Below are 12,274 nucleotides of genomic sequence, written 5' to 3'. Positions count from 1 at the left end.
TTTGTTTGATAAAGTTGCTTTGCTTGTGATATTAAATTGGGACATGTGAACATGGCTGAGGGTGCCTCTTTTCTTCAGCAGGTGGATGTTTTACAAAAATGTTATGAGTGCTTTGTGGGGCATTCAGCTTTATTAACAAGGCCCTTAGTTAATGTTCCTAACCTGGCAGATTTTGCACTTAGGTATGGAGTGTGGAGCCTACAGCCCAGGCTTGTCCTGGAAGTCCATATGTGGTGTGCTAGCTGAAGGTTTGTTGGATTAAAGCCTCCCAGATGTCCCTGCCTCCCTGGAATATGCCCGGATCAGTGTCTACCCCCTCAGCATTTGCCAGTGCGTGCTCATCCTCGGACTCACTGCTGGACTCATCGTGTGCAGCCGCAGACACTGCGTCGACGTCTTCATCGTCCACTGTGTCTCCCCTTTCCAGCGCAAGATTGTGGAGAGCGCAACATGCAACCACTATCACCAACACATGATCTGGGGGGTACTGGAGTGCGCCCCCTGAGCGGTCCAGGCATCGGAAGCACATCTTGAGAAGACCGATGGTTCTCTCCACCACAGCCTTTGTGGTGCCGTGGTTCCTATTGTACCGCTGTTCAGCTTCTGTTCTTGGATGGTGGAGAGGCGTCATGAACCACCTTCTAAGGGGATATCCCCTGTCGCCCAGCAGCCATCCATCCAGCCAGGCTGGAGCACTGAAGAGCCCCGGCACATGGGAGCTGCCTGGGTACCTGGCACAGACTTGTAACATCAGCATCCTGTGATCACACATTATCTGCACGTTCATGGAGTGGAAGCCCTTCAAGCTGATGAAGGCACCAGGCTCACTTGCTGGAACCTTGATGGCCACATGTGTACAGTCTATAGCACCCTGGACACGGGGGAAGCCAGCAATGGCCGCGAAGCCTCCGGCTCGCTCTGTCTGGCTGGCCTGGTCCCAACGGAAGTGGATGAAAGTCAATGCACACCTGAACAGAGCATCTGTAACCTACTTGACACAAGTGTGGACAGTTGATTGAGAGACACCACAAAGATCACCCAGCGACCCCTGGAAGGAACCAGAGGCATAGAAATTGAGGGCAGCTGTGATCTTTAGAGCCACTGGCTTGGGGTGTCCACCCACACAGTTAGCGGAGATCTCAGGCCCAATCATCTGACAGATAGAGTTGACTGTCTCCCTTGAGACTTCGGCATTGCACCGCAGACATATTGAGGTAGCTGCTTTGTTGCCTGTATACCCTGGCAGCAGGATAGTGGCATCTACTGTGGCCCCTTTGGATTACCTCTTGTCCCTGCGCCCCTTGTGCCTGCGCCTATCCTGCTAAAGGTGGCTCCCCTGGAGGCTGAATGTGCACTCCTGGCCTTCTCCCCCTCTAGCCCTCCCTTCATCCTCAGAGGAGATGCCTCAATGTGACAGTTCAGCTCCCATTCCCAGGCTATGCGTAGGCTTTCTGAAACCTGCAGGCCCAAAAAAGATTCCTCACTGCAGAGTGCTGACCTGAGGGTTAAGAGTCCAGACAAAGTAGCTGGGATGCGTTTTGAAGTATTGCAGATCACACAGGCAAGTTTCAGTAACTTTGAAAAATCAATATTTGAGAGAGTACACCTGCGACCCCAGTGAGCCCTCTTATCCCGCCTGTGGATGAGGTTTATACAAATGTGTCCTACCCGTCTGCCCGTTGCACCCATGCGCCAACCCGAAGATTGTATGGGCACCGAAAAATTGGCGTCGATTGGCCTTAAGTGGCCCGTTAATTAATGGCGGGCGCACATTGGAGAGCACCATGTGCCCGCCCAACAAAATATCGCGATGGCGTGCGGTGACATCAGGACGCTCGCCCAACGTCATCGCGCATCATTTTACGTGCGTGTGTGCAGGGCCCGCCCCTGCCTGCCAACCAGAAAATTCTGCCCTCAGATTCTAGGATTTTATCCCTTTGCTCTTGGACAGCTCTTAGTCTCACACTAAGAATTATACTCCGACTTGTCTTTCTCAAATCCAAAATCTCACATTTCACCAGTTTGACTTTATACACCATAGTTTTGCCAACTCACTTAGTCTGCCAATGTCATTTTGTATCTTCCTATTCCCATCTACACAACTTACTCTGCCTCCTCACTTAGGGGCATTTTTATGTCATTAATATATGTAGTGGAAAGCTAAGGCTCCAGTGTAGATCCCTGGTGAACATCACTGGTCACATCCCGCCAATTATTTATCCTACACTCTCTCCCAACAAATTACCAGTTGTCACAAGGACCAATAGCTGACCAATATCAAAGGATGGAGGACTATTTGGGCTTCTGTTGCCTTAGATAGTTTTAATCCAAATTGCTACTTCAAAACATTCAAGGATAATAAGACAGGGAGACAAAATTGGTACAATTTAATACAATATTAGGTAGAACTTCACATTTAGAATGCTGATTGACATGTGTATCAAAAGAGGTTATTCTGACTGTCCTATGAGCAGTTTAGTAGGGCTGTTCGTTCTGCCCCTCTCCTAATGAGCATTCACCATGCAGTGTAAGAAATATAGGGTTAGGAGGGCATTTAGAGGAAATCGGCTTGAAAGGGTTAAATAACTAAAGTGAAAGCATTGCTCTGAAGAGAAGTCATATGGACTCAAAATGTTAACCCTTCTTCTCTCTTGACAGATGCTGCCAGACCTACTGTTTTTCCAACATTTTCTGTTTTTATATTAAATAACTAAAGCTTACTGTTCTACAAAATTAACTGCTTTAGGCCTTCAGATCAGCTGGTGGCAAGTGTTATTGCAAGCTAAGGGAGGCAGCACGAAGGCTTCCACGGCATTATCTTTTCTCACTTTCTAGATGCAGCCATGTGCATTAGAAAATTTTTGTTATTTATTGAAATATAATCAATTTTTAAATTATTTTTCAGTATTAAAGTTTTGCTAAGTTGCAGTTTAATGTTAATATTAAGTTTGCACGATTACAATTTTATTTCTCTTTTATCAGAATTGATCAAAATCATATTTGGGCAAGATTTTTACCTTGTCGGGTGGGCGCAGCAGGCGAGCCTGGGGGGCGGCTGCGAAACCGCCCGCCGCTCATGATTGGGCCCAGGCTGCGATTTCACACAGGTTGGCCAATTACTGGGCAGCCAGTGTGAAAGGCATGACCACAGCCTCAGCACTGCCGGCGTGGGGGCAGCAGGAGCTCAAGTGCTGGAGTCTGCGCATGTGTGGGCTGGAAGATACAGAGCTGCTTCAGGGAGCTGAAGATTTTTAACATTACAAATGAAGTGTCGAGAAATAAGGAAAACATGTCCTTTCATGTGACCCTGTCACAGGAGCAGGGACATGTTAAAAAAGAGTTTTAAAAGTTTTTTTTAAATCACTGGTCGAAACCTCATCCCACCCATGGATAAGGTTTCACTTAAAATGCAAAGGCCGCTTGGCCTATTCGCCCGCCCGCCAACCGAACGGATGGATGGGCAGCGAAAAGTTCAATTTAATTAATTGATAAGGGTCTTAATCGGCCGCTTAATTGTCAGCGGATGCGCTGCTGCCTCTTGTGTACCCCCGCCGAACGAAATATCGCGAGAGCACACGCAATGATGTCGGGATGCTCGCCCAACGTTATCATGCACTATTTTACTCCCATTTGGGTCAGGCACGCACCTGCCTGGCAAGGGACAAACTCTGCCCATATTTAAGTTAAAGTATTTTTTTAACAGCTAGAATCTTCGTTTTGCGACCTCCATTAACTGCTGAACAAGGGAAACATGCAGAGAAGCTAATAAAAAAGGGAGGCCCAGGCCTTGTTTCTGCCTGAACATATACTTATTAACCCCATTAATGGGCTGAATGGAAGACAGATGATTTAATGAATTTTGCTGCAATCTAGTTTTTGAGGTGTAACTGTAGAGACTGGGCACTTTCTCAGTATATTGAACTTAATAGGAGCCACAAGGCAGGTGGGCAAGGAGCACTTGTAGAAAGTACAAGGGATGCAGTCGCAACCCCACCCAAGGGTGAAAAGGGAAATGCAATTCTCATTGGTTATAGTAAACAGCTATTCCATCGCGATATTAATTCGTACTTAGACTTAAATAAGTGTCATAACTGTTACCAATATGGAGTCAACTTGGAATCATAGACAGTCCAAGGAGATGGCAAAAATGATTACAGATTTGTCAATATTGACATGGGTGCTGCCAAAGTTTAATAAGGTAATTCCACCTTGACCCTGGATAGCTCAGTGGGGTCACAAATGGGGGGGAGGATTTCTCCCTCCTCAGGCGGGCATGGCGGGCAGGCCAGGTGGCAGGCAGGCCCGGCAGCGACCGCGAAACTGTCCACTGCCCGCGACCGGGCCGCTACCACGATTTCACATTGGCTGGCCAATTAACGGCAGAGAGCTGAAGGGTGTTAAAATGAAAAATTAAGATTTGAAAAATAAGGAAAACATGACCCCACATGTGACTCTTTCAGATGAACTGGGACATGCGAAAAATGAGTTTAAATTTTTTTAATTGTTTTTTTTCAGTCATTGTTGGAAACCTCATCCCACCCCCTGTGGATGAGGTTTCGCAAAAAATGTAAAGGCCACTTGGCCTATTCACCCGCGCGCCAACCGTAAGGTTGGATGGGCAGTGAAAAATTCATTTAAATTAATAGATTAATGGGTTTAATAACCCTCTTAATTGTCAGCGGGTGTGTGCCGACTCTTGCACACACCTGCTGATCGTAATATCGCGCGCTATTTCAGCCCGTGCGTGTTGGGCGAGCGCCCGCACACCGAGCTGAAAATCCTGCCCAGGTTGTCAGGATCCACATATGCTGGCAGAGTAGGCCCAAGGATGTTTCAGCCCTTGTGACTACCATGCCTGTAAGGAATGGGAAAATTCACACCTCAAGTCATTATAATTAAAAATCTCTTATCATACTTCCTAAATGTCAGCTACATTTATAAAAAAGTGACAAATCACAATAAAACACTATTACCAGAATGATAATGATTGCACCAAATGACTAAACAAGTAAGAAAGCTGCCAGCGAACAGGAATAAGAAAGTGAAGTGGATGGGAAGAATTTAAAACAAAAATTATTTAGTCATTCATGGAATGTGGGCGTTGCTGGCTGGGCCAGCATTCATTTCCCATCCCCAATTGCCCTTGAGAAGATGGTGGTGAGCTGCCTTCTTGAACCACTGCAGTCCCTGTGGTGCAGGTACACCCACAGTGCTGTTAGGGAGGGAGTTCCAGGATTTTAACCCAGCGGCAGTGAAGGAACAGCGATATATTTCCTAGTCAGGATGGTGAGTCACTTGGAGGGGAATTTCCAGGTGGTGATGTTCCCATGTGTCTGCTGCCTTGTTCTTATAGTGGTCGTGAGTTTGGAAGGTGCTGTCTAAGGAGCCTTGGAAAGTTTCTGCAGTGCATCTTGTACATGGTACACACTGTTGCTACTGTGCGTTGGTGGTGGAGGGAGTGAATGTTTGTGGATGTGGTGCCAATCAAGTGGGCTGCTTTGTCCTGGATGGTGTAAAGCTTCTTGAGTGTTGTTGTAGCTGCATTCATCCAGGCAAGTGGAGAGTGTTCCATCACACTCCTGACTTATACCTTGTAGATGGTGGACAGGCTTTGGAGAGTCAGGAGGTGAGTTACTCACCACAGAACTCCTAACCTCTAACCTGCTCTTGTAGCCACAGTTCAGTTTCTGGTCAATGGTAACCCTCCCAGGATGTTGATAATAATGGGGGATTCACGATGGTAATGCCTTTGAATGTCAAGGGGCGATGGTTATATTTTTTCTTGTTGGAGACGGTCATTGCCTGGCATTTGTGAAGTGTGAATTTTACTGCCACTTGTCAGCCTAAACTTGGATATTGTCCAGGTCTTGCTGCATTTGGACATGGCCTGTTTCAGTATCTGAGGAGTTGCGACATTGTCCAATCTTCAGCGAACATCAATTCTGACCTTATGATGGAAGGAAGGTCATTGATGAAATAGCTGAAGATGGTTGGGCCTAGGACACTACCCTGAGGAGCTCCTGCAGTGATGTCCTAGAACTGAGATGACTGACCCTCCAACAACCACAGCCATTTTCCTTTGTGCTAGGTATGACTCCAACCAGCAGAGAGTTTTCCCTCTGATTCCCATTGACTCCAATTTTGCTCAGGCTCTTTGATGCCACACTTGGTCAAATGCGGCCTTGATGCCAAGGGCAGTCACTCTCACCTCACCTCTGGAGTTCAGCTCTTTTGTCTATGTTTGAACCAAGGCTGTTGTGCGGTCAAGAGCTGAGTGGCCCTGGCAGAACGTAAACTGAGTGGAAGTGAGCAGGTTATTGCCACTGGGGATCTGGGTTCAAATCCCACTCGGGCAGATGGTGGAATTTGAATTCAGTAAAAACCTGGAATTAAAAGTCTAATGATGACCATGAAACCATTGCCAATTATTGTAAAAACCCACCTGGCTCACTAATGCCCTTTAGGGAAGGAAATCTGCTGCCCTTACCTGGTCTGGCCTACATGTGACTCCAGACCCACCAGCGATATCCTTGACTCTTAAATGCCCTCTGAACAAGGGCAATTAGGGATGGGCAATAAATGCTGGCCTAGCCAGCAATACCCACATCCCATGTATGAATAAAAAACATTTGAATACAATATAAACAAAATTGAGACAAATTATTGAATTTTAAATCTGTGTAATATTTGTTTCCTTCTCAAAGGCCTGAAACTTGCACTTTGCTATGATCCCAGAGCTGGTATCGTCTTCCCTGTCGATATCGAGACTCAACCAGTTGGTGACCACAGCTCTCACTGTCACACTTTGCTACAGTTCCCGGAATGTACCACTATCACTCTACACAATTTCAAAATTTGTAGATCACATAGGATGCATGGCTCATATGGCAGAATCAGCTCAACTAGTCCATGCCGGTGCTTATGCTCCACCCGAGACTCCTCCCATCTTTCCTCATTTAAATCTATCATGTATCCATATTATTCACTCGAACCACTTGCTGCGATAGAGAGTTCCACATTCTCGCAGTTCCTGGGGTAAAGAATTTCTTCTGAATTCACTATTGGATTTCTTGGTGACTATCTTATATTGATGGCCTTTGGTTATGCTCCTCCCCACAAGAAAAAAAAATTGGGCAGGATTTTTCAGTCAGCGTGCGGGGACGGGCCCGACACACCGACGCGTAAAATGATGCATGATGATGTTGGGCGTGCGTCCCAACGTCATCGCGCAGTTCCGTGATATTTTGTTCGGCGGGCGCGCGCCAGAGTCGGCTGTGCGCCTACTGAAATGTAAATGGCCTATTAAGGCCATTAACAAAGCAATTATTGCAATTGTTAATGCTGCCCATCCAACCTTAAGGTTGGTAGGCAGGCAAACTTAGCCTTTTTTAGGAAACCTCATCCACGAGCAGGATGAGGTTTCCTAAAGCTTCTAATAAATAAAAAATAATTCATATATATAAAAACATGTCCCATCTCATGTGACTGTGCCTCAGGGAAATTGAAGCGCTCTTTCGCACGCATGTGCAAAGGAGCGCTGGCCCTGATTCTCCCTCCTCCCTCGGCCTGTACAGGTAGTGCTGAGCGCAACGGCATGCGTATTACAGTGGGAGGGCCTTAATTGGCCCGCCCGTGTAAAATGGCGGCGCAGAGCCAATCATAGTCAGCGATCGGCTCCGCGACTGACCCCGCCGCTCCTGCCGTAAAAAATTCAGGCCATTCGCTCTTTACTGGCTCGATCAAAACCTTCTGTGGTTTCAAAAACCTCTACTAAGTTAGTCCTCAGCCTTCAATTTTCAAGAGAAAAGAGACCCAGCCTATCAATCCTTTCCTGATATGTACACCCACGCATGTGGTATCATCCTTGTAAATCTTCCCTGCACTGTCTCCAGTGTCTCTGTATCGTTTTTATAATATGGTGACCAGAACTGGATCGAGTATGTGGTCTAACCAAGCTTCAATACAGGTTTTGCATAACTTCCCTGCCTTTCATTTTTATCCCTAGAAATAAATCCTAGTGCTTGGTTTGTCCTTTTATGGCCTTGCTAACCCGTGGCATAACTTTTAGTGGTTGGTGCATTTCTACTCTGAGATCCTATTAATTATTAATTCCTGATTTTACTAATTGAATTTAAATTCCATCAGTTGCCATGGTGGGATTTGAACCTGTGCCCCCAGACAATTAGCCTGGGCTTCTGAATTACTAGTTCAGTGATATTACCACTATGCACCGTCTACCCCTAAATTGTCTTGACCTTATCGATGATCTTTCGAAAATCCAGATAAATTACAGCTACTGAATTACCACTGTCTACAACAGAGACGACACAAAACGTGGAAGTATTGTGAACTGTGAGGAGGAAAATGATAGACAAAGAAAGAATGAGGAAATAAGACAATACAAAATAAAGGTTACAATTCTTAAGTGCACAAATTATTGAAGATGGCAGGTAGGCTGAGATGACAATTAAAAAGGTATACATGATCCTGAACTTTATAAATTGAGTCATACAGTACAAAAGCAAAGAAGTTATGATGAACCTTTATACAATTCTGGTTAAGCCTAAACTGGAGTACTGTGTGTAATTCTGGGCACCACACTTTTGAAAGGACATGAAGACATTAGAATGCATGCAAGAAAGATTTGCAAGAATGGTTCAAGGCACAAGGGATTTCAGTTACGTGGATAGATTGAAGAAGCTGGGTCTGTTTGCCTTAGAGAAGGGAGGGATCTAGAGAGAATAGATAGTGAGAAACTGTTCCCATTGGCAGAAGGCTTGAGAGCCAGAGGGTACCAATAGAAGGTGACTAGCAAAAGAAGCAACGGGGACATGAGGAGAACCTTTTCTGACCAGCGAGTGATTATAATCTGGAATGCCTGAGAGTGTGCTGGAGGAGGGTTCAATTATGGCTTTGAAAAGCGAATTGGACAATTATCTGAAGAGAAAAGGTTTGCAGGGCTACAGGGAAAGGGCAGGGGAATGGGACGAGCTGAGCTGCTTTTGCAGAGACCCAGCTCAGATACAATGGGCCAAATGGCATCCTTCTTTGAGTAACTATTTCATGATTCCAACTTTCAGAATATACTACATTCACTCAACAGTACAAAACCCAGAATGCATCTGTTTCTGTGAAGCCTATCCCCCTAGTGACAACAATGCTCAGAATGCCTTAAAGCATGTGCCACATTGTGCTCCACCTGGACAGGGCACACGATTTACAATCATGAAGATAAGCTACATTTTTTTCAGATGTAAAACACATTTTGGAAAGACAAATAAGATACCAGAGGGCAGAATTTTGCCCTTGATGGATGGGTGGGCGGGCCCCACTGGCTCGGCGGCGGGCGGGCAGCCGATTGCCGCTGCCGAAATGGGCCCCGCCGCCATTTTAAGTGCACGGGCCAATTAAGGCCCGTCCAGTGGGCCGCCCGACGGGAAGCGCTATGCGCTTCCTGTGCAGGGGTGGGGTTCCCCAACTGTCAGACTGCGCTCTTTTGCACATGCGCACGAAAGAGTGCAATCTCCCTGAGACTAAGTGCTGCCTCAGAGAGAGCGCTGACAGTGGTTAAAATTTAAAAATAGAAAAATAAAAAAATTGTTAACATGTCCCCCTCATGTGACAATGTCATAAGAGATAGGTCGTGTTAATAAATATCACAGAAACTTTATTAAAGTTTTTTAAAACTGACATGAAACCTCATCCCGCCGGTGGATGAGGTTTCATGTTTTTTCAGAAGCCCGCCGGGGCTCCTGGCCTGCCCGCCAGCGTTAAGGTTGGACGGGCAGGGCCTTTAATTGGTTTAACTACCATGTCAATGGCCTCAATTGGCCATTGACAGGTTGGCGGGCCCGCAGCTGATCGCACTGTCCCCACATCTTCCTGAAGATTTAAATGGAACGGGATGATGTCGGGGGTTCCCGCGTCATTTTCACGTCGGCGAACGGGCCCCGCCCCCAACTCGCCGACGGGAAAATTCTGCCCAGAGTTTTTTGTGATTAACAGCAAGACAGTTATTTGTAGGCCACCTGCTCCCTATTCAGTTCAAACTCATGGACTACATAGTGGGAAAACCATCAAAATATTTAAATTAGCTGACCTCACTTAATGGGACAATGCCAGCTTTGAGCGCCACAGTTACACTTGCCAAAAAAAATCACACTGTCAACCTCCTAGTTAATAGAAGCGTTTTTCAAAAGGCTTTGTTTGGGATACAAGTCAAATACTATGTGTCAATGGACATGTTTGTGTGTGCCTATAACATATATAACATAAAAATGCAATGAATAATACTGATTTTATAAAATAGCAGATTCACCAGTTTATTATGAATGGCACACAGATGTACTTGTTTACAGTGTTAATATATGTACTGCACAAGATATCCACTCCTGGCTGCAGGGTGTGGCTCACATGATTTACACCTACGCTATACCACAAAATATTCAAAGGAAAGAGAGTGCAAATCAGAGATAGCACATTCCCTCACCCGCATTGTCTACCAATGTGGCCTAACTTTGGAGGCACAGGAGTGCTGAATTTACTTTGTTTACAGACTATGAGTTCTAAAAGTCTGTGATGGTCCCTTAACATGTTCAGCTGGCATACTGTGTCCAGTTCTTGGCACCGTGCTTTAGGAAAGATGTGAAGGCATTGGAGAGAGTGCAGAAATAAAGCTAACATGCAAGTGCAGCAAACAATTAGAAGGCAGGTGGTGTGTTAGCCTTTACTGCTAGGGGATTCGAATGCAGGAGGAACTCTTGCAGTTGTATAGAGCTTTGGTTGGACAACACCTGAAGTACTGTGTGCAGTTTTGGTCTCCTTACCTAAGGATATACTGGCAATAGGGGGAGTGCAACGAAGGTTCACCAGGCTAATCCCTGGAATGGCAGGATTGTCCTATGAGGAAAGATTGAGGAGACTGAGCCTGTATTCTCTTGAGTTTGGAAGAATGAGAAGTGACCTCATTGAAGTGTACAAAATTCTTACAGGGCTTGACAGTTTGGATACAGGTTATGGGGGTGGTCTAGAACCAGGGGACACAGTCTCAGAATAAGAGGTAGGCCATTTATGACCAAGATGAGGAGGGATTTCTTCAGTCAGAGGGTGGTGATTCTCTACCCCAGAAGACAAGAGGCTCAGTCATTGAGTATGTTCAAAGCAGAGGTTGATAGGTTTCTAGGTACCAATAACATTAAGGGATACGGGGATAATGCGGGAAGATGGCATTGAGGTAGAAGATCAGACATGATCTAGTTGACTGGCTGGACAGGCTAGAGGGGCCAAATGGCCTACTCCTGCCCCTATTTTCCTATGTTCCTAAATGATTCACAAGAATGGTTCCAGGGATAAGGAACTTCAGTTATGAAGACAGATTGGAGAAGTTGGGATTGTTTTCCTTGGAGCAGAGAAGGATGAGAGGAGATTTGATAGAGGTATTCAAAATCATGAGAGGTCTGGACAAAGTAGGTAGGGAGAAAATGTTCCCACTTGTGAAAGGATTGAGAATGAGTGGGCGCAGATTTAAAGTAATTGGTAAAAGGAGCAAAAGTGACAGGAGGAAAAACATTTTCGCGCACGAGTGGTTGGGATCTGGAATGCGCTGCCTTGAGAATGTGGGGGAGGCAGGTTCAATCGAGGCATTCAAAAGGGAATTAGACTGTTACCTCAAAGGAATGAATGTACAGTGTTATGGGGAGAAGGAGGAGGAATGGCACCAAGTGAATTGCTCATTCAGAGAGCTGACGCGGACACGATGGGCTAAGTGGCCTCTTTCTGTACTATAACAATTCTGTGATTCTGTGATATGAGGATTTATTTATTTCAAATTATTTTATATATATGCACTGGAAGGCCCCAACATATGCTGGAGTGCCTGAACAGTGCTCCAGTTGTGCAGTACCTGCTTGGAATGGCCACTGAAGTGGAGTTCTTATTCAAAAAAACAGAAGTTTTTTTGTTCTGTGGCCCATACCCACCCTTCCCTTTCCCAGTCTGCACCACTTTCCCTTTGCTCTAGGTTAAAATGTTGGTGTTTCATGGGCGGCCAGCAGCACCTCACTGGTTACTGGTATCTGAAACTCTAACTCCTGGCTTAGGGCTTTCACAGTGCATCATGAGCTGCACATCAATAAAAAATACACATGCTATTTAAGGGGAAGTAGCCTGACGGCATGCACTTTGTTGTGATCTGTTTCTGGACTCTTTCAGCAAAGAGCAATTTTCTTCCTACGAAGAGGTGAAAGTTTTTTTTAAATTTATAAATAATGGCGTT

At 45.7% G+C, this 12,274-nt stretch overlaps 1 protein-coding gene across 1 annotated transcript in view; it reads right to left on the bottom strand.

The window, feature by feature from the left end:
* LOC144678727 (E3 ubiquitin-protein ligase HECW1-like) overlaps positions 1 to 12,274 on the bottom strand; it is a 676,338-nt gene that overhangs the window by 286,765 nt on the left and 377,299 nt on the right. The window lies entirely within an intron of this gene.

This window comes from Cetorhinus maximus, chromosome 3 (assembly GCF_964194155.1).
Source record: "Cetorhinus maximus chromosome 3, sCetMax3.hap1.1, whole genome shotgun sequence".
NCBI classification, from domain to species: domain Eukaryota; kingdom Metazoa; phylum Chordata; class Chondrichthyes; order Lamniformes; family Cetorhinidae; genus Cetorhinus; species Cetorhinus maximus.
Note: the sequence above shows the minus strand (reverse complement) of the source record. Positions and strands in the feature narration are given on the sequence as shown.